Source organism: Magnolia sinica, chromosome 6, assembly GCF_029962835.1.
Source record: "Magnolia sinica isolate HGM2019 chromosome 6, MsV1, whole genome shotgun sequence".
Lineage (NCBI taxonomy): Eukaryota > Viridiplantae > Streptophyta > Magnoliopsida > Magnoliales > Magnoliaceae > Magnolia > Magnolia sinica.
Window position 1 is genome coordinate 96,506,891 of NC_080578.1, and position 14,622 is coordinate 96,521,512.

Below are 14,622 nucleotides of genomic sequence, written 5' to 3' on the forward strand. Positions count from 1 at the left end.
ACATGATCTAGGAATGTAGAAGCAAAATGTGGTCTTTCCGCAAGGAATGTGTAGGCCCTATACATCATGTCAGAATCAATGGTTGTCATATTCTCCAACTCATCCCATAGTCTTCTTGCTGTTTTAGTTTTGAATGAAACATATTCATCCATTGTTTCCTGCATGCGTTCAAACTTTTCAATAACAGTTGATGCAATAGAGGCATTCTTCTTCTTCTTTAATGGACTTGGAGCAGAGTTTCTCACATCTCTTTGACCGCTTCCTTTGCCATATTGATATTGACATTGTGTTCCGTCGGAATATACATCATCGGGTGGTGCAAATGGTGTATATGATCCAGAGGGGTATGAGGACAATGGGATGTCATCCATGTAATGAGATGAATAGAGGACTTCTTCCTTAAGATCGGATGTAGTTCGTGCTGCGTTCCCGGTAGCAGAATCGTCCCCACATATAATATCAAACTGAGCTAGCAGTGGGAATGGCTTGTTTCTGATATGAATAGCTTCAGGTTTTGCCTATAAAACAAATGAAATTTAGTTAGTTTTCACTGTATATGAATGACTTCAAGTTTTGAATGAACTTCACCTTGATGAATTCATCCCAAACGTCTGGTTCAGCGGTAACACATTTTCTTTCTTCATCCCAACCGAAGCCACTTTTGTTAAGTGCAAGCTTTGCCAAGTTATATTTCTTTTTAAGTGCAAGATTGTTGTTGCTCTGCCAACAATGGTTGCTAGCTGTCGAGGTGAGTGAATGCGATTTGCATTTGTTGTTGCACTCGGTAGCAATAGACATTTGGATATTTAGAATGATCCCTTGTCTAAACAGTTAAATGTTTTCTTGGACCAATCTATTTAAGAAATAAGATATATTCTGTTACATTTAAGAACAATTACAGACTTGATGCTTTATGATTAAATGTGTTTCATTGCCTTCAATTATTCATAAAGACAGGGAGATTGATGAGTTTATTTTCAATAGAATTAGAGTTGGTTGGAGGAAGTGGATATCTGCCTCTAGGTTGTTGCGATCTCTGCATTGCTGCATCTTTTGATATGTAAGAGAATTTATAATGCAACTATATGTATGGCTTTGCTGATAGAGCTAAAGAAAATAGCAGATAGCCATCAGCAAAAGCAGTAATTTGTCCAAAACCCAGATACCAAATAGCAAATTCAGTAATGTGAAACTATGATCTACAAAAACCAAAAAAACAGAAGCCCTTTTTTTTTAATTCATCACTGCAATGGGAAAGAGGAAAAGAGGCTGAAACAAACAAGTTAAGTGCAAATGCAATGGGAAGAAAACAAGAAATGCCCATGAAAAGGAACTGTAGTTTCTCCAACATCCAGAAACCAAATGCATTGATGTACGGAAAATAACAAATCCCCATTAGCAAAAAACCATGATTTATACAAAGAATCGTTAATCAATGATGGCCCAAATTAACAGAGTTTCCACATGCCAACAGTTCACATGAGTGCAGCACAGTTATCAGTGATGGACAATGGACACAAAAGTCGCTCCTAACAATCCAAGCCATCCAATTTTTGGACTTCTTCCAGTTTGCATATTGACTGACTGCAGGATCTATTTTCATTTTACCTTGTCCATTCACAGGCCAGTTACCACAAGGCTAACATCATCCGTGGGGTGTGTTTCATCTTGACTAAAGAGAATGGTCATCGTTCAATTCACTTGTGCATCCAAAAGCAACTTTCTATTTTTTTTTGTGAAATGTTGCTCTTGATGCTCAAGCTCACTTACCCTTTCCTGATATTTATCTTTTCACTTTTTTTTTCCAGCTCTATACTGCAGGAAAATCTGGATTCACATGTTAAAAGATGCCCACTGCTGAAACAAGTACAAGCCTTGCAAATGCAACCTTTCTACCAGAAGGGCGTCAATGGTGGCAAAGATGAGGATTGTTTTACATCATATGCTGGTACAGAGACAAGTAATTCCAAAGAAGTCAAAGATCCCATATCTTCAAAGTCCTCCCAAGCAAAGATTTCAAGCATCAAACCATGTTCAGAATCTTTGGACATCAGTTCATACATGAAGAGGGGCGCAATATATAAAATGAGTATACCAGAATTTTAAAGGGTATGACCTTGCTGGATGGTCAGTTCAGACATGAAGAGTTTGCATTTCAAGCAAGGTTCCCAAATCAACGAGCAATATGTCAATTAATGTATAATTTGGATGCATCCCAAGTAAAAAAATTAATCCAACATCAATGCTGATCTGGATAGACATTGAAACAGGTTTTTTTAAGGACACTTCAGAAGGCCATCAGAAAAAATAAAATAAAAAATGAAAGTCAAATTGGTGACCCAAAATCAACATCCTGGATGAAGATTTAGAGGAGTCCATCCCACCTGCCACTTAGAACACTTAAACAGGCCCTAAATTTGTACGCAAATGCATTTACTGCTTACAAATACAAATACTGCAGTTGTCAGACCAAAACAAAAAACAAAAAGAAAAAAAGGAAAAGAAAAAGATGAGAAAAGAAAAAAAGAAAAAGAAAAGAAAAGGCTCCAAAATTAAGAAATAGCCTGTTAGTACCATTAATGAAATTATGAAACAAATTATGAAATTCCCAGTATGTAACAATTGACTATGAAACCAAATTAGGACTGGTTTCATGAGATGTAAGCAAAAATATTCAAAATGCACCATTGATGTTTAGGACCACTTTCAATGCAATCCCAAATTAGGACTAGTTTATACAATCCGTCCATCTATTTCTTCGTCTAAAATTAAGTATTAAAATGGATGGACAGTGTGGATCAAATACATATATCATGGTGGGTCCACAAAGTTTACACATTACTCAGCACATGATTCCTTCCGCATAATACTCAGCGGTGCACCATTTGGCAAGAGTTCTTTTGAGAACTTTTTGAGAACTCATAATACGTGAGTTGAGTCCAAAATCCGATTGGTCCACGTTATGCAGAACCCCACGAAACCCCCATTAGCCAACTTATACTTTGATCTAATATATTGATTGGCCATGAAAAAAGAAAACATTTTCCTACCTTGATTTGCATCTCTCTTTTCTATGGCCCACCAGAGTTTTAAATCAGGGCACAAATTGGTCCCTAAACGTTTTCATGGGATGCTGCATCACATGGTCCGTTCGGATTAGAGGCCCATAATAGGTGTGAAAAAATGCGCACGTGCGCAGGTGTGCCAGCGTTATATATTAACGTCAAACCACTCCCGTTTCAAAGGAGAAAAAACAGGGTGGATGAAACCCAACCGTTTCGAGAGGAGAAAAGACGGAAGGCACCACGCAGCGATTGCAGAGACGGAGAGAGATTGCAGAGAGGGAGGGGGAGAGAGATTGCAGAGAGAGAGAGAGAGAGAGCTTGGGATGGAGAGACGAAACCTGCAATCCTCTTTTTATAGAATCTTATCAATGGTGGTTGTTGGTGTGGTAAATGGCAGTCGTTGGTGCGGTAATAATGAAGCTTTGCTGCGGTAATAGTGTTGTAGGATGTGGATTGGCTGAACTGCTGCAAGGCTTGCTGGAGTTCCTTCAATGGCTGCTGCTTCCTCTTCATTGGCTGGAGCTTCATGGCTATAATGGTGGTTGGTGGGTTTGTGCGTTTCTCCCTCTTCCCCTCTTTTTAAAAATATGACCGTTGAGCCTGTAAGTGACTTACAGGGAAGTGACTTCCCACCCCCCTCGCCCTGCAGTTTTTTGGTAGATTTGCCTGTAAGTGACTTACAGGTTGTAAGTTACTTACAGGCGATTTTTCTCCCCCAAACACCACCTGTAAGTGACTTCCCACTTACCCAACTTACAGGCATCCAAACAGGCCCTTACAGTTTGTGTTTGGGGGAGAAATGTTACATGTAACAAAGTCTCAACCTGTAACTTTCTATCAGGTAAGATTGCAAGAAATGTAATAGAGGAATTAGGTGTATTTCAAGTCGCAGGTTACTTTGTTACAGACAACGGCTAGCCATTTCGAATTTGGGAGAGGGTGGTGGAAACGCAGCTGCATTGAAAGTGCACCTACCTGCTCTGACCCAACGTCTCCTTCTCCCTCTCTCAGCGTCTCCTTCTCTCTCTCTCTCTCTCTCTCTCTCTCTCTCTCTCAGCGTCTCCTCTCCTCTCTCTCTCAGCTTCCCTCTCTCTCTGCTCTGGCAAGGGAAGCCCTGACCCGTAGTTTTTCTTTTGTATTTTTTCCTCTCCTTTTTTTTTCTTTTGCGTTAGTGCGGAACGGGGCTGTTTAGCAGGGCAACTGTGGGGCCCACAGTGATGTACTTTCCTTAAATCCACGCCTTCCATCCGTATTGAAAGCTCATTTTAGGATGTGATCCAAAAAATGAAACTGATCCAAATCTCAAGTGGACCACACCACAAGAAAATATTTTTAACTAAATTCCAACTATTAAAAACGTCATGGATACACTAAAATATTTACTTTCCATCCAATGGAAGCGGTTTGCCTTGCGAGTAACTCACTAGCCTAGCAAACTCTACGAAGTCCACCATGATTCATGTATTTTATCCGCTCCGTCCATCCATTTTCCCTGATAATTCTAGGGCTTGAGCCCAAAAAAGAAGCATATATAATTTTCAAATGGACCACACCACAGGAAACAGTTGACTAGAACTTCTGCCATTGAAAATTTCTTAGGGCCAAAGAAGTTTTGGATCAAGCTTATATTTTTGTTTTCTGACATATAAACATTACTGTGGGGCCTATAAAGGTTTCATAGGTGGAAATCATTATCCTAACTGTCAATTGTATATGCTTGAATTTTGGGCTTAACCCCTTAAATTAGATAAAAACGGATGGATGGCGTGGATAGACCATATATGTTTAAGGTGGACCTAATTGAGTTTACTCAGTATGATAAGAGTGCCCCGAGTAGCTCAGTACGCAATCCGATTTCCCATCCAGCATATTGACAAGGAAATCGGATCTCTTATCGTATTAAGTAAACTCAATTGGGCCCATAGTGAATGTATATGATTTATCCATGTCGTTCATCCATTTTTTTCAACTTATTTAAAGGGTTGAGACCAACATTGAAGCAAATCCAAAGCTCAAGTGGATCATACCACATGAAACAGTGAGAGTAATGATTTCCACCATTGAAACTTTGCTAGGCCCCACAATTATGTTTATTTGTCATCCAACATGTTCATAAGATCATACAAACATGGATTAAGGGAAAAATCAAATATAAGCTTGATCCAAAACTTCTATGGCCCCCAAGAATTTTTCGACGGTAGAAGTTCAATTCACATTGTTTCCTTTGGTGTGGTTCATTTGACATTTGGATATTCATCATTTTTAGGATCAAGACTTAAAATTATATAGTAAAATAGATGGACGGATTGGATACAATACACAAATCATGGTGAGCCTTAAAGAGTTTACTTAGCACGCAATCTGCTTCCATTGATAAGGTAACAAAGACTTGGATGAAGATACCAAACAAATATCATCTTGATCCAAAAACTTTTTCTTATTTTTTGTATCATGTTCTGAAATGAGCTTTCAACATGGATGAATGATGTAGATGTGAGAAAAATACATCACAATAGGCTCCATAATTTGGGATCCCACACATCTCGTGTACATCCTGGATTTTCACTGTTTTGGATTTCTAAAAAATCCTTAAATTTTTTTTATTAATTAACTTATGATATCACTTAATGACCATTAACACTCAATGTTAGTTTATACAGGGTGGTACCGATAAAGAACCGCACAAGTCCGTTTAATCAATCGTAGGAAGCCAACGAATCTGCTTGATCATTTGAACATCAAGTTTAGCCCCATGATTCACTCACATTGGACTTAAAAATCTAACCGACTCATCACAAACTAATCAAGACAATCATAACTAAATTAAAGATCTAACCGAAGCTGAGTCAGATAAGACCCGGATCTTAACTAATAGACCAAATCAACTTCATTACTCTTTTAGCCTAAAATCGACGGTTTAGAGTAATCATGACCAAATCTCCACTTTCACTAGTTATAAATAGGCCACATTATGAACATAGTTAATCCAACCCTAATCATTGCCCACGAGAAATCTCACTACCAAATTCATTCTAAAAATGCCCTGATTTTCCAAACAAGCTCTAGACCGCTCGTTGGTGGGCCACTAGTTCCAAAACTATATAATAATGTCCATCTTACTGGGCTTGACGTCCATCGCGAGAGTCGGACCTGGATACTATCCAGAATCGCTCAACTTAAGTCAAAGGACAAGTGCATGAGAAGTGCAAATACCCTGAAGGAAGAAGCTAAAACTTAAGTGAATTGGGTCGTTCACTCTTATTCAAAGTTGAGGATTTCGGACCATCGGTTTACGACCAAACTTTACCCGTGGAGTAAGGATATTTCCCAGCTCATATCCGTATAGTTGTAGCCCCGATCGACTATCGGTGACCGTTGAACAGACTTCTAATCATATCTGTTGATTGACGCATCCAAATGGCGGGCCGATCGTATCCATACATAGATCATCATTAGGGCTAACTATCCTACGGTGTATATCGACTTGTACACCCCATAGTGGGCCCTAGAAGCTAGAAAAATCACCCATAGGGTTAGTATAGTAAAAACCCAACACTTGGGGCCATTGGCACCAAATCTGTCATTATAAAAGGGCCTCATTTGGGGCACCCCTCTTCCCATACGATTTTCCATTTTCAAAGGGGAGAAAGAGAGAAAGAGGGTGAGAGTAAAGAGAGAAGAGAGAGAGCTAGGGAGAGTGAAGAAAGAGAGTGAAGGTGAGAGTAAGGGTGAACCATAGATCGAGGTGGGTCCAAGGGAACCCAATCTTGCAACTCCCTATCCCTTCTCCAAAGAAAAACCCTACACCACAACCAGAAAAATCGCTCCGTTGATCGTCTAGGTAAATCCCTCATTCATTTTTTTTGAAACCCATATGTTAAGAAGGGATTGACATGGATTTCTAACATGAAAGTGCTTACTTTGGGGATTCCGGCCGATCAACCTCAAAGCCCTCATTCCTAGGTCATTTTCCAAGTCTTTAACGATCTATAGGTGCGGACTATTGCTCTTAGGTGACCTAGCATCAATTTCAATATGAATCTAATGATTTTGTTTGTTGGATAATGTATTTGGGTAATCTAACAAAACCTAGGCAAGACCTTACACTTTAGACCCCCAAATTAATGTGGAATGATGATGGAATGCTTATTGTTTCTCAAACATGATTGGGTATGTTAATGATGATTGCTTGTAAATTCCTTACTCAGTTCATGTATAATGTTTTCCCCATAACATGTTTAATGCACTAACCCTTGTGTATATTTTGGTATTAGGAGATATATGAAATGCTTGCCTTCCACACTAACCCACACAACACTTGCACCTTTATTTCATGACATTGTTAGCATTTGCTTTGTAAAAATCTGGATTCTATGATGGGAAGTATAAATGCATGTTATTACCTATGCTAGTTGATAACTCATGTTAGTCAGCATGTTATACATTACCACCAAACCCTTGGGTTGGTCAGGAATACGAGGAGAGTGAAGGAGGTCCCGTTGGTAGGACTATCCTGAGGTTAAACCCATGAATTTGGGCGGGTGTGCGTGGGCGACAGTAGTTAGACTACATGGGTCGCTTGTACTCGATGTCTTCTGTCATGTGTTTGCCTGAACTCATGCGATCTAGCCTATTTACTGACCAACCTTGATTGTTACCCCTGTTTGCTCATATATGTATGAACCCGGAACACCCTATAACCGTTGTAACCCATCAATAACCAGATTAAAATTGATCCACCGCCTCGTGAGCCGGGTATGGTGGAATGGGACACTATGTCCGAGCTATCGGCCTACGCTGAGGTGACGCGCTTCCCCGTAGTGATCGCGAGCGATCCTAGTTCTCAGCACTCCCCATGTGCTTGAAGTCGGGGATGGAGAACCTGATGGGATCAATGATCGCGATACCCTAGCCTCGCGTATTGAGGGGCCTTGACATCGCAACCAGTTGAGGGCATTAATACGTAGGGTGTATCAGTTTCCCCAACCTGCTGGATGAATGGAATTAACTAAGAACTTAACTAGTATTATCATTGCATCGCACTAGATAGGTTGGTGACTCGACAGTCGAGGTCGCTCTGAGAGAGTGTTGGTCATACGCGATTGTTAGATGGAATCGCTTGAGGGAGTGTTGTAGCGAGGGCATGCATCATATCATCTATCATGCATATGCATTAATAAGATTAGTTAGGTATTTATGGACGATTGATTTTCATTAAGTTCATAATGTAATTGATGCTTGTTACAACTTAAGATTAATAGCACCCACTGAGTTGATCACTCACTCCCACTCTGGGACGGTGTTTTAAAACACCAACTAGACTCGCCCGTAGATGTAGGTGATGCCAAATATGAGGAGCTCGGCGACACGAGCCTCGAGGAGGAGGGCGAGTTCTCCTACTTTCAGATGACGAGCGGGTCTTCGTGGGCTCAGTAGATGAGACGTTGGATCGCTGAGTAGCAGGCTCAACTTTATTCTTTTAGACATACTATTCTTTTGTGATTTTGTTGGGTACCCATTTATATTTTTGGTCTTGTGTATATACATATCTGACCTCTTTTCATTTCAGTAAACGTATTGTGGATGTGATTTATGTTCCAAGTAATTCCAGGCTATGTATTTAAACTTGAGTAAACGCATATTAATGAAAATCGGTTATAAGTAATACTCGGGAACTTGGAAGTCGAGTGTATGCACGACCCTCGATTTCCAGGGTGTTATAAGATGACTTTTGAATCACCTAAATCGGAGTTGTAACGAAGGAGATATGAATTTTTGAAGATGACCCAAATTCACAAAAAATTCCGGCGGGGGCAGCGCGGGTTGGAGGGGGAGACCGCGTGGCCCCCGCCAATTCCGCGTTGCCCCCCACCGACCCGCGTTGCCCCCACCGAAATTTCCTGTGAATTTGGGTCGTCTTCAAAAATTCATATCTCCTTCGTTACAATTCCGATTTAGGTGATTCAAAAGTCAGATTGAAGCTTGATAAGTCTAGTTTTATATAAAAATAAAGTAAAAATAAAATAAAAATTATAATATAGTTAAAATTAAGATTTTTTTCTACCTGTCCTAAAATTATTAATTTCGAACACCTGTTGCGCATAGAATTTTAATAATTTATTTACATCTCCATATGATATGAAATTTTGTACTATGACTTGAAACCTAATGATAAATCATCATAAAAATTTTAAAAATAATTCAGTTACTAAAAATATAAGAAATGTTACAATAATTAGATACATTTTAGTATCTTACAGAAAGTCGTTAGTTTCGAATAACTTATGCTTTTAAAATTGTTATGATTTTTATGGAATTTGAAATAGATTGAAATTTTGCATGAAAAAGGGTCAACTTAATGATGAATTACCATAACAATTATAAAAATTATCTAGTAATTAAAAGTGATAAATACTTTATGAACAAAAGATGTATTGAAACCGAAAGTTTCTACAACTAAAAGTTGCCAATGAATCAAGTGTATTTTTTTCATATTAGAGTTTTAGTATTTTGTTTCTTTTTAGAAATTACTTCTAATCATGGTAGAAATCGTCTTGTATGATTAAATTAGATTATTTTTAGTATATTTTTCTAATTCAAATAGTTTCTAATACTATTGAATTTCGACTCTTGAATAGGGTTGAGTTTGATTGTTTAATACTTTCTAAGTTCATATTTGATGCAGACTTCTTATGTAATCAAGATTCATACCACATTGAGGAGATGATTTTCTTCCTCTTTTCATTCCCGTATCCTTTCTAGGGTCACCATCTCTTCAAACCTATGAAATATCCTAGAACTTTCAGTTATTTATTCTTTCTCGTTTCACTACTAACCCTCCCAAAACCTCTAAAGGAACCCTCTCCCTCTCCAAATCTCAAACCCATTCTCAAAAACTCATCCAACAACATCCACCTTCAACTCATTTCATTCCGTCTCTCCCAAAAACCCATTTTTGCATCTCCCATCTTCCTTTCCTTCACACTATCCCTTTCTATTCATTTCGCTCCATCATTCCCAAGGGTCATTCCCAAAACCATTTCCAAAACCTATCTCCAAGACCATTCTTAAAACCCATTCTCAAATACGCTCCTAAAACCCACTCCTAAGAACCATTCACAAAACTCATTTCTAAAGGCCATTCCCCAAACCCTTTCCTAAAACTCAATCTCAAGCCCCTTCTCAAAATCTCTTCCTCACATCCAAACCACCTCTAGCTAAGAAAGATGACCTTCCTTGCAACCATTGCCTCATTCTTTTCTATTCTGGTGATCCTTTCCCTCATGGGAAGAAAAGACTGGCTCGCGAGGAGGCGGGTCGAGCCAGGAATCGTCCTGTATAATTAAATCATATTATTTTTAGTATATTTTTATATTCCTAGTAGTTTATAGCATGGTTGGACTACAACTCCTTAGAAGGATTGAATTTTATTACTTAAGATCTTGTAAGTTCATATTCGATGCAGACTTCGCTAAAACATTATGAGTTTCTAAAACTTTTTCTTCATTCCCTTTTTATATCGTTCTTAGCGTCATCGGCCCTCCAAATCTCTGAGATTTGTTAAAACTTTTGTTCTTCCTTTCCTCAAAATCAACAAAACCAAAGCGTGATTCGCTCATAACCCATGCCCATAAGATCAAGATGACAATATACAGAAACATGTTTAGGCCATAGGAAGCCTTCCTAGGATAATCGTTTGATCATAGGCACCGTGAGAGATTTAAATTACTAAGTTAGACAAGAATTAAAATGAGAACTCTCTTGGAGCAAGACTCAAAGGACAACCTTATAAATAAGAGATTTTAACCTTTTAATGATGTGTGATTTTTCCTTAAACATTCAGATTGATCGAACTACAGAATTACGGAAGTATACACCTGCGAAGTATTCGTGGCTTAACCTGATTCTCAATCCCGGGTGAATACCAACGTACTCATTGCTTTGATCGAGCAGAAGACCGGGATCTACCAAGACTAAGAAGGGATACAACAATCTTTCTGCCCTGGTCAGGCAGATGATCAACGTATGGGAACAAAGCCTACAACTGTTTTTCCGTATTAGCCCAATCATAAAGAGTAAAATATATTACCCTTAGGTAAACTTTATCATCAAACACCTAACACGATAATGATGATTTTGACATTTGTTTACAAACCTCAAAGGTGAAAACTTTTAAGGGGGCTAGATCACGATGAGCTAGGCCAGTGTATTTATTATATACCCTAAAATGTATGTAAACCCGAAACCAACAAAAACTTAAACAAATGAAATGATAATATCTTTACTTATTACCCTTAAGAAATTTTGGGGACGAAATTATTTTTAAGGGGGGTAGATTGTAACATCCTAGATTTTCACTGTTTTGGATTTTCAAAAAATCTTTAATTTTTTTTATTAATTAACTTATGATATCACTTAATAACCATTAACACTCAATGTTAGTTTATACAGAGGTGGTACCAATCAAGACCGTACAAGTCCGTTTAATCAATCGTAGGAAGCCAACGAATCCGCCCGATCATTTGTACATCAAGTTTAATCCCATGATTCACTCACATTGGACCAAAAAATTTAACTGACCCATCACAAACTAATCAAGACAATCATAACTAAATTAAAGATCTAACCGAATCTGAGTCAGATAAGGTCCGGATCTTAACTAATAGACCAAATCAACCTCGTTACTCTTTTAGCCTAAAACCGACGGTTTAGATTTATCATGATCAAATCTCCACTTTCACTAGTTATAAATAGGCTACACTATGAACATAGTTAATCTAAACCCTAATCATTGCCCACGAGAAATCTCACTACCAAATTCATTCCAGAAATGCCCCGATTTTCCAAACAAGCTCTACACTGCTCATTGGTAGGCCACTAGTTCAAAAACTATAGAATAATGTCCGTCTTACTGGGCTTAACGTCCATCGCAGGAGTCGGACCTGCATACTATCCAGAACCACTCAACTTGAGCCAAATGACGAGTGCATGAGAAGTACAAATACCCTGAAGGAAAAAGTTGAAACTTAAGTGAATTGGGTCGTCTACTCTTATTCAAAGTTGAGGATTTCGGACCGTCGGTTTACGACCAAACTTTACCCATGGAGTAAGGATATTTTCATGCTCATATCCATGTAGCCGTGGCCCCGATTAACTATCGGTGATCGTTGAACAGACTTCTAATCATATGTGTCGATCGGCGCATCCAAATGGTGGGTCGATCCCTACGATGTATATCGACTTGTACACCCCATAGTGGGCTCTAGAGGCTAAAAAAACCCTCCCATAGGGTTAGTATAGTAAAAACCCAACATTTGGGGCCATTGACACCAGATCTAGCATTATAAAAGGGCCTCATTTGGGGCACCCCTCTTCCCATACGATTTTCCATTTTCAAAGGGGAGAGAGAGAAAGAGGGAGAGAGTAAAGAGAGAAGAGAGAGAGAGCTAGGGAGAGTGAAGAAAGAGAGTGAAGGTGAGAGCAAGGGTGAACCATAGATTGAGGTGGGTCCAAGGGAACCCAATCTTGCAACTCCCTATCCCTTCTCCAAAGAAAAACCCTACACCATAACCAGAAGAATCGCTCCGTTGATCGTCTAGGTAAATCCCTCATCCATTTTTCTTAAAACCCATGTGTTGAGAAGGGATTGACATGAATTTCTAACATATATGCAAGTGCTTTCTTTAGGGATTCCGGCCGATCGACCTCAAAGCTCTCATTCTTAAGTCGTTTTCCAAGTCTTCAACGATCCATAGGTCCAGACTATTGCTCTTCGGTGGCCTAGCACCAATTTCAATATGAATCTAATGATTTTGTTTGTTGGATGATGTATTTGGGTAAGCTAGCAAAACCTAGGCAAGACCTTACACTTTAGATCCCCCAAATTAATGTGGAATGATGATGAAATGCTTGTTGTTTCTCAAACATGATTAGGTATGTCAATGATGATTGCTTGTACATTCCTTGCTCTGTTCATGTATGATGTTTTCCCCATAACATGTTTGATGCACTAACCCTTGTGTATATTTTGGTATTAGGAGATATATAAAATGCTTGCCTTCCACACTAACCCACACAACAATTGCACCTTTATTTCATGATATTATTAGCATTTGCCTTGTAAAAATCTGGATTCTATGATGGGAAGTATGAATGCATGTTATTACCTATGCTAGTTGATAACCCATGTTAGTCGGCATGCTATACATTACCACCAAACCCTTGGGTTGGTCAGGAATACGAGGAGAGTGAAGGTGGTCCCGTTGGTAGGACTATCTTGAGGTTAAACTTATGAATTTGGGCAGGTGGCGTGGGCGACAGTAGTTAGACTACATAGGTCGCTTGTACCCGATGTTGTCTATTACGTGCTTGCCTGAACTCGTGTGGTCTAACTTATTTACTGACCAACCTTGATTGTTACCTATGTTTGCTCATATATGTATGGAACCTGGAATACCTTACAACCGTTGTAGCCCATCGATAACCAGATTGAAACTGATCCACCGCCTCATGAGCCGGGCATGGTGGAATGGGACACTATGTCTGAGCTGTTAGCCTACGTTGATGTGACGCGCTTCCCTGTAGTGACCGCGAGCGATCCTAGTTCTCAGCACTCCCCATGTGCTTGAAGTCGGGGATGAGGAACCCGACGGGATCAAGGATCGCGGTGCCCTGACCTCGGGCATTGAGGGGCCTTGACATCGCAACTAGTTAAGGGCATTGATACGTGGGGTGTATCAGTTTCTCTAACCTGCTGGATGAATGAAATTAACTAAGAACTTGGCTAGCATTATCATTGCATCGCACTAGCTAGGTTGGCGACTCGGTAGTTGAGGTCGCTCTGAGGGAGTGTTGGTCATACGCGATCGTTAGATGGAGTCGCTTGAGGGAGTGTTGTGGCGAGGGTATGCATCATATCATCTATCATGCATATGCATTAATAAGATTAGTTAAGTATTTATGGATGATTGCTTTTCATTAAGTTCATAATGTAATTGATGTCTGTTACAACTTAAGATTAATAGCACCCACTGAGTTGATCACTCACTCCCACTCTGGGACGGTATTTTAAAACACCAACCAGACTCGCCCGTAGATGCAAACGATGCCGAGTATGAGGAGATCGGCGACGCGAGCCTCGAGGAGGAGGGCGAGTTCTCCTACTTTTAGATGACAAGCGGGTCTTCGTCGGTTTAGTAGATAGGACGTTGGATCGCTAAATAGCAGACTCAGCTTTATTCTTTGACATACTATTCTTTTGTGATTTTGTTGGGCAACGCCATGTGCGACCCATTTATATTTTTGGTCCTGTATATATACATATCTGACCTCTTTTCATTTCAGTTAACGTGTTGTGGATGTGATTTATGTTTCAAGTAATTTCAGGCTGCGCATTTAAACCTGAGTAAACGCATATTAATGAAAATCGGTTATAAGTGATACTCGGGAACTCGGGAGTCAAGTGTATGCACGACCCCCGATTTTCAGGGTGTTACACCTCGATGGATCCACTCAAGTTTGACTAGTGATATTAGCCAATAACTATATCACTACTAGT

General features: G+C 39.4%; 1 protein-coding gene across 1 annotated transcript in view; it reads right to left on the minus strand.

The window, feature by feature from the left end:
* Positions 1 to 14,622, minus strand: part of LOC131249175 (uncharacterized) — a 74,429-nt gene that overhangs the window by 27,238 nt on the left and 32,569 nt on the right. The window lies entirely within an intron of this gene.